The 8888-nt window shown below is 47.8% G+C and overlaps 1 long non-coding RNA gene across 1 annotated transcript; it reads left to right on the top strand.

The window, feature by feature from the left end:
• The first annotated feature begins 3266 nt into the window (after window positions 1–3266).
• Window positions 3267–4503, top strand: LOC133439849 (uncharacterized). Its single transcript, XR_009782222.1, has 2 exons — window positions 3267–3676; window positions 3882–4503. It is a non-coding gene; the product is annotated as an uncharacterized LOC133439849 (long non-coding RNA).
• The last annotated feature ends 4385 nt before the right edge of the window (window positions 4504–8888 follow it).

Raw genomic sequence — 8888 nt, 5'->3', positions numbered from 1 at the left:
CTCAGTCGTGGATGGTGGGGGGGCTTAAGCGTGGGCTCCCAAGGCACGCACGGAGAGCGAGGTGTTTGGCCGGCTCCCGGTGAGCCGGGATGGAGGTTCTGTCTCGGGGGCCGGAGCCGCGGGGACCCGCGGGGCTGGTGCGGGGCTGGTGCGGGGCTGGTGCGGGGCTACGTGGCTGGCAGTGCTGACTTTTTCCTCGAGACGACGGGAGGCTGCAGCGGGACGGGAACTCGGGGATCGGGGGGGGCGGAACCCGGAAGGAGCTGCGGGATGCTCGGCTGGGTTTCTGCAGGTTCTGGTGCTCTAAATCCCGGATGGAGCTGCGTAAATCCACGCTGGGTTTCTGCAGGTTCTGGTGCTCTAAATCCCGGATGGAGCTGCGTAAATCCACGGTGGGTTTCTGCAGGTTCACCCGGTCTAAATCCCGGATGGAGCTGCGTAAATCTCCGCTGGGTTTCTGCAGGTTCTGCTGCTCTAAATCCCGGATGGAGCTGCGTAAATCCACGGTGGGTTTCTGCAGGTTCACCCGGTCTAAATCCCGGATGGAGCTGCGTAAATCTACGCTGGGTTTCTGCAGGTTCTGCTGCTCTAAATCCCGGATGGAGCTGCGTAAATCTACGCTGGGTTTCTGCAGGTTCTGCTGCTCTAAATCCCGGATGGAGCTGCGTAAATCTACGGTGGGTTTCTGCAGGTTCACTTGCTCTAAATCCCGGATGGAGCTGCGTAAATCTCCGCTGGTTTTCTGCAGGTTCTGCTGCTCTAAATCCCGGATGGAGCTGCGTAAATCTACGCTGGGTTGCTGCAGGTTCTGCTGCTCTAAATCCCGGATGGAGCTGCGTAAATCTCCGCTGGGTTTCTGCAGGTTCTGGTGCTCTAAATCCCGGATGGAGCTGCGTAAATCGCTGGGTTTCTGCAGGTTCTGGTGCTCTAAATCCCGGATGGAGCTGCGTAAATCTACGCTGGGTTTCTGCAGGTTCTGCTGCTCTAAATCCCGGATGGAGCTGCGTAAATCGCTGGGTTTCTGCAGGTTCTGGTGCTCTAAATCCCGGATGGAGCTGCGTAAATCTACGCTGGGTTTCTGCAGGTTCTGCTGCTCTAAATCCCGGATGGAGCTGCGTAAATCTCCGCTGGGTTTCTGCAGGTTCACTTGCTCTAAATCCCGGATGGAGCTGCGTAAATCTCCGCTGGTTTTCTGCAGGTTCTGGTGCTCTAAATACCGGATGGAGCTGCGTGACATTTCACATGTATTTTCCGTCTCAAATTGTGTTGAAACTGTGTAAATAAAAAACGTTTTAAATAAATAAATGACAAGGGTAAATTGTGTCGGTCATTACCTCTTTTTTCTCCACATTTCAACTTTTTTCTGCACATTTTGTCTTTTTTCTCCAAATTTTGACTTTTTTCCTCCACATTTCGAGCTTTTTCTGCACATTTCGACTTTTTTCTCCAAATTTTGACTTTTTTCTCTCCACATTTTGTCTTTTTTCTCCTAATTTTGACTTTTTTCCTCCACATTTCGTCTTTTTTCTCCAAATTTTGACTTTTTTCTCCAAATTTTGACTTTTTTCCTCCACATTTCGTCTTTTTTCTCCAAATTTTGACTTTTTTCTCCAAATTTTGACTTTTTTCCTCCACATTTCGAGCTTTTTCTTCACATTTCGACTTTTTTCTGCAAATTTTGACTTTTTTCTCCACATTTTGTCTTTTTTTCCAAATTTTGACTTTTTTTCTGCACATTTCGACTTCTTTCTTTCTGAGAGAGAGCGGGACCTGACCCCCGTCCTCCTGTCAGGGGTGGGATGTTATTTAGAGGACCAACATCCCACCCCTGAGAGAGACTGAGCTGGTCTGATCCTCCTCCTCCTTCCAGGGTGGAGCCTGCTGGACAACGATGGCTGACACCAGGTCTGAGGAAGTGTAAGTGTGTTTTTATTCAACCATCTTCACTCGTTCATGAGTCCATCAGTGATCAATAACTGATCAATAATAACTGCAGCTGCTTGTTTGTTCTGTCCATCAGATTCCTGTCAACTCACCGTCGACACAAACACAGTCAACAACGACATCAAACTGTCTGACGACAACAGGAAGATGATGTTTGTGGAGGAGGATCAGTCGTATCCTGATCATCCAGACAGGTTTGATTCCTGGGATCAGCTGCTGTGTAGAGAAGTTCTGACGGGTCGCTGTTACTGGGAGGTCCAGTGGAGAGGAGGAGTTGGTGTATCAGTGAGTTACAGGAGAATCAGCAGGAGAGGAGACTCTGATGACTGTGTGTTTGGAGGGAACCATCATTCCTGGAGTCTGTCCTGTTCTGGTGACGGTCACCGGTACCGGCTCCTTCACAATAAGAGAGAAACACCTCTCTCCTCCTCTCCCTCGGTCTCTGACAGAGCAGCGGTGTACGTGGACGTTCCTGCTGGAACTCTGTCCTTCTACAGCGTCTCCTCTGACAGACTGATCCTCCTCCACACCTTCAACACCACATTCACTGGACCTCTCTATCCCGGGTTCAGGTTCTGGTCTGATCCTGGTTCTTCAGTGTCTCTGTGTTGAGTTCAGTCTCCAGAGTCTCCTCCTGTCAGAGAAACTGTCTCTGTTGGACAGATAGTTGAGTCTGTACACGTCTGTCTCTGTCTCCACCAGAACACCTGAATCACACGTTGGTGAAACTGTTCTGAATGATTCCTTGGAAACTTCTTCCTCCTCCGGTCCTTTAACGGTGAAGCTGCCGTTATTCCAGGATCCACACGTTGTTCTTCCGTCTGTTTCCAGTCAGAGCTTCACGGTGAACGGCAGCGTGTTGTTTCTCTGCAGCTCAGTTCAGCTCAGATCCTTCACTTCATGTTCAGCTGCAGGTAGTTTGCTGCACATGTGACCAACTGTGATGTCAGAGAGGAATCACCGAGCTGCAATCAGCCCAGATGAAGTTACAACCTGCTGTCAGATCTGAGCACAACGTTGCTGTGCAGCCAGGGTTCATCCTGCTCTTTATTCTCACCACTTCCTGTTCCAGCCAGGACGTCACTACTGGACTGTCAGGGTTCATCCTGCTCTTTATTCTCACCACTTCCTGTTCCAGCCAGGACGTCACTACTGGACTGTCAGGGTTCATCCTGCTCTTTATTCTCACCACTTCCCAATATTTGATATTCACTCATTAAAAGTGCTGCCTCAACATTTCCTCACAATAATTATCAAATTGATTTATCATGCTAGGAAACATATTTCAGCATGAAACATTTTTTTATTCTTTATCCATTTAGTTTGTTCCAATTTTCAAAAGATCACTTATGTAACATTTTAGTACCAAATCATGAACATCTTGAAATCAAGTCCCATTTAAAGGAAACTCAACCACCATAACACTTTTAGCAAATCATGAAGTCCCACATCTGTAGAAATGATCAGGTTTAAAATAATCAGAACTTCCAAATCCCCACATTTGTACTAATAATCAAATATGTAGCACTGGTCTGAAGGTTTTCCTGACAGAGTGGTTGATTTAAGAACATCCAGCCACCAGGGGGGGCTGCTGCTCTCCATCCCGCTGAGTGCTGCTTATCGTGGTAGAAGAAGAGAGACAACGATGAGAAGCTGATGATGTGGATGAAGCTGTTATATTACTTTGTGTCATGAATCTGATGTTTGTGGTTCAGTGTGCGTCCAGAGAAACGTGAGTTATGTTGTTGTTTATTGGAAGCACTTCTTTGTTGTTATATTTTATAATTCCGCTGGTGAGTATTTGCAGCAGTGTTATTTACTTCGCTAATCGTTCAAAAGTCATTAGTTATGTTATCTGAATGTCACTGACTGTTTTGGTGACGGTCGGTACCGGCTCCTTCACAATAAAAGAGGAACATCTTCCCCCCCCCTGACAGAGACTGAGCCGGTCTGACCCCCGGTCTGACCCCCGTCCTCCTCCTGTCAGGGTGGAGCCTGCTGCTGCTGCTGGACCACCCACCACCACCACCACCACCACGGACCACACCAGCTCTGAGCAGGAGGAGGAGGTGGAACTGTGTGTTTTTATTTCATTCACACGCACAACAAACTGTCTGACGACAACAGGAAGATGACACGTGTTGGCGACTGCTGGTTTGGAGGGAACCATCATTCCTGGAGTCTGGACTGTTCTGGTGACGGTCGGTACCGGCTCCTTCACAATACAAGAGGAACATCTTCCTCCTAGTTATGTTATCTGAATGTCACTGACGGTTTTCTTTGTTGTCACTTAAATGTGATAGTATGCATATTATCTCTGTATATGATGTTCATGCTAATAACATTATTATTTGGATTGTGTGCTATGGTGAAACATACGTTTATGGCTGTTTATGGATTTATATTATTCTTTGGTTTGTTCCAGAACCACACACACCCACCACATCTCTAAGTTCACTCTCTAGACTGGATTAAAGCACTGTAAAGGAAACTGACAGCTTCCTGCCTCTTCATTTAAGTCTTGACACGCGCTTCACGATTAAAATACAGAGAAAGTCAGTGTACAAGTGTTAATCATTTAGCCTCCAAAACATACGGTCCTTGGAGCCGGATAAGGTCATTACCAAGTGATAATGTCTTATGTTCCCCCAAGTGAAGATGTACGTCCACGCAGACGAATGCTACAACCAAGACTGATGGAAGATTCTGAAGGGTACGCCCTCCCACAGGCTGTTACCCTGCAGCCCCCGCTGTGGTAGAGGAGACTGGATGGAGGTAGAGAGGGATTAACTGAGATGACACCCCTCACCTGGCGTTGTGGCCCCATCACCAGGTATAGAGAGGGATTTACTGAGATGACACCCCTCACCCGGCGTTGTGGCCCCATCACCAGGTATAGAGAGGGATTTACTGAGATGACACCCCTCACCTGGCGTTGTGGCCCCATCACCAGCTATAGAGAGGGGTTTACTGAGATGACACCCCTCACCCGGCGTTGTGGCCCCATCACCAGATATAGAGAGGGATTAGCTGAGATGACACCCCTCACCCGGCGTTGTGGCCCCATCACCAGGTATAGAGGGATTTACTGAGATGACACCCCTCACCCGGCGTTGTGTAGCCTTAATCCTTGAACTTTTATCTTTTTATACATTTGCTACATTCTATATTGTATGTCAGAGTGCATTGGTCTCCCAGTTTGTATTTTTTGGTCTCGCTTGTTTTTCAATCAAAGTGTCAAAGCACCTTGTATTTCATGTACCCGGATGAAAGGTGCTATATGAATCAAATGTGATTGATGATCTAAGTTCAGCTCGGTGAAACTAGTTCATCACTTTTCTCTGAGACCAAAGGTTTAAGTGTGATCATAAATGAGATTTTTTTTATCTCATTACTTGTAGTACTTTTTTTCGTCCACCAGATGGAGCCAAATCGCGGCCCAGAAAATCCGGTGCAGTACTGTCTTCGGCTACCAGAGGGCTCCACTGTGCGGGCCAAAAATCCTCCATGGTACCAGGACCGCGGGGTCTTTTGGGGCGCAGCTGGCTTTAAGGAAGCTCAGTCGTGGATGGTGGGGGGGCTTAAGCGTGGGCTCCCAAGGCACGCACGGAGAGCGAGGTGTTTGGCCGGCTCCCGGTGAGCCGGGATGGAGGTTCTGTCTCGGGGGCCGGAGCCGCGGGGACCCGCGGGGCTGGTGCGGGGCTGGTGCGGGGCTGGTGCGGGGCTACGTGGCTGGCAGTGCTGACTTTTTCCTCGAGACGACGGGAGGCTGCAGCGGGACGGGAACTCGGGGATCGGGGGGGGCGGAACCCGGAAGGAGCTGCGGGATGCTCGGCTGGGTTTCTGCAGGTTCTGGTGCTCTAAATCCCGGATGGAGCTGCGTAAATCCACGCTGGGTTTCTGCAGGTTCTGGTGCTCTAAATCCCGGATGGAGCTGCGTAAATCCACGGTGGGTTTCTGCAGGTTCACCCGGTCTAAATCCCGGATGGAGCTGCGTAAATCTCCGCTGGGTTTCTGCAGGTTCTGCTGCTCTAAATCCCGGATGGAGCTGCGTAAATCCACGGTGGGTTTCTGCAGGTTCACCCGGTCTAAATCCCGGATGGAGCTGCGTAAATCTACGCTGGGTTTCTGCAGGTTCTGCTGCTCTAAATCCCGGATGGAGCTGCGTAAATCTACGCTGGGTTTCTGCAGGTTCTGCTGCTCTAAATCCCGGATGGAGCTGCGTAAATCTACGGTGGGTTTCTGCAGGTTCACTTGCTCTAAATCCCGGATGGAGCTGCGTAAATCTCCGCTGGTTTTCTGCAGGTTCTGCTGCTCTAAATCCCGGATGGAGCTGCGTAAATCTACGCTGGGTTGCTGCAGGTTCTGCTGCTCTAAATCCCGGATGGAGCTGCGTAAATCTCCGCTGGGTTTCTGCAGGTTCTGGTGCTCTAAATCCCGGATGGAGCTGCGTAAATCGCTGGGTTTCTGCAGGTTCTGGTGCTCTAAATCCCGGATGGAGCTGCGTAAATCTACGCTGGGTTTCTGCAGGTTCTGCTGCTCTAAATCCCGGATGGAGCTGCGTAAATCGCTGGGTTTCTGCAGGTTCTGGTGCTCTAAATCCCGGATGGAGCTGCGTAAATCTACGCTGGGTTTCTGCAGGTTCTGCTGCTCTAAATCCCGGATGGAGCTGCGTAAATCTCCGCTGGGTTTCTGCAGGTTCACTTGCTCTAAATCCCGGATGGAGCTGCGTAAATCTCCGCTGGTTTTCTGCAGGTTCTGGTGCTCTAAATACCGGATGGAGCTGCGTGACATTTCACATGTATTTTCCGTCTCAAATTGTGTTGAAACTGTGTAAATAAAAAACGTTTTAAATAAATAAATGACAAGGGTAAATTGTGTCGGTCATTACCTCTTTTTTCTCCACATTTCAACTTTTTTCTGCACATTTTGTCTTTTTTCTCCAAATTTTGACTTTTTTCCTCCACATTTCGAGCTTTTTCTGCACATTTCGACTTTTTTCTCCAAATTTTGACTTTTTTCTCTCCACATTTTGTCTTTTTTCTCCTAATTTTGACTTTTTTCCTCCACATTTCGTCTTTTTTCTCCAAATTTTGACTTTTTTCTCCAAATTTTGACTTTTTTCCTCCACATTTCGTCTTTTTTCTCCAAATTTTGACTTTTTTCTCCAAATTTTGACTTTTTTCCTCCACATTTCGAGCTTTTTCTTCACATTTCGACTTTTTTCTGCAAATTTTGACTTTTTTCTCCACATTTTGTCTTTTTTTCCAAATTTTGACTTTTTTTCTGCACATTTCGACTTCTTTCTTTCTGAGAGAGAGCGGGACCTGACCCCCGTCCTCCTGTCAGGGGTGGGATGTTATATAGAGGACCCTGGTCCTCTAAATACCATCCCACCCCTGAGAGAGACTGAGCTGGTCTGATCCTCCTCCTCCTTCCAGGGTGGAGCCTGCTGGACAACGATGGCTGACACCAGGTCTGAGGAAGTGTAAGTGTGTTTTTATTCAACCATCTTCACTCGTTCATGAGTCCATCAGTGATCAATAACTGATCAATAATAACTGCAGCTGCTTGTTTGTTCTGTCCATCAGATTCCTGTCAACTCACCGTCGACACAAACACAGTCAACAACGACATCAAACTGTCTGACGACAACAGGAAGATGATGTTTGTGGAGGAGGATCAGTCGTATCCTGATCATCCAGACAGGTTTGATTCCTGGGATCAGCTGCTGTGTAGAGAAGTTCTGACGGGTCGCTGTTACTGGGAGGTCCAGTGGAGAGGAGGAGTTGGTGTATCAGTGAGTTACAGGAGAATCAGCAGGAGAGGAGACTCTGATGACTGTGTGTTTGGAGGGAACCATCATTCCTGGAGTCTGTCCTGTTCTGGTGACGGTCACCGGTACCGGCTCCTTCACAATAAGAGAGAAACACCTCTCTCCTCCTCTCCCTCGGTCTCTGACAGAGCAGCGGTGTACGTGGACGTTCCTGCTGGAACTCTGTCCTTCTACAGCGTCTCCTCTGACAGACTGATCCACATCCACACCTTCAACACCACATTCACTGGACCTCTCTATCCCGGGTTCAGGTTCTGGTCTGATCCTGGTTCTTCAGTGTCTCTGTGTTGAGTTCAGTCTCCAGAGTCTCCTCCTGTCAGAGAAACTGTCTCTGTTGGACAGATAGTTGAGTCTGTACACGTCTGTCTCTGTCTCCACCAGAACACCTGAATCACACGTTGGTGAAACTGTTCTGAATGATTCCTTGGAAACTTCTTCCTCCTCCGGTCCTTTAACGGTGAAGCTGCCGTTATTCCAGGATCCACACGTTGTTCTTCCGTCTGTTTCCAGTCAGAGCTTCACGGTGAACGGCAGCGTGTTGTTTCTCTGCAGCTCAGTTCAGCTCAGATCCTTCACTTCATGTTCAGCTGCAGGTAGTTTGCTGCACATGTGACCAACTGTGATGTCAGAGAGGAATCACCGAGCTGCAATCAGCCCAGATGAAGTTACAACCTGCTGTCAGATCTGAGCACAACGTTGCTGTGCAGCCAGGGTTCATCCTGCTCTTTATTCTCACCACTTCCCAATATTTGATATTCACTCATTAAAAGTGCTGCCTCAACATTTCCTCACAATAATTATCAAATTGATTTATCATGCTAGGAAACATATTTCAGCATGAAACATTTTTTTATTCTTTATCCATTTAGTTTGTTCCAATTTTCAAAAGATCACTTATGTAACATTTTAGTACCAAATCATGAACATCTTGAAATCAAGTCCCATTTAAAGGAAACTCAACCACCATAACACTTTTAGCAAATCATGAAGTCCCACATCTGTAGAAATGATCAGGTTTAAAATAATCAGAACTTCCAAATCCCCACATTTGTACTAATAATCAAATATGTAACACTGGTCTGAAGGTTTTCCTGACAGAGCGGTTGAT

The sequence above is a fragment of the Cololabis saira genome, unplaced genomic scaffold (assembly GCF_033807715.1).
Source record: "Cololabis saira isolate AMF1-May2022 unplaced genomic scaffold, fColSai1.1 scf248, whole genome shotgun sequence".
NCBI lineage: Eukaryota > Metazoa > Chordata > Actinopteri > Beloniformes > Belonidae > Cololabis > Cololabis saira.
The sequence above is the reverse complement of the archived record's forward strand: the minus strand, read 5'-3'. Positions and strand labels throughout refer to the sequence as shown.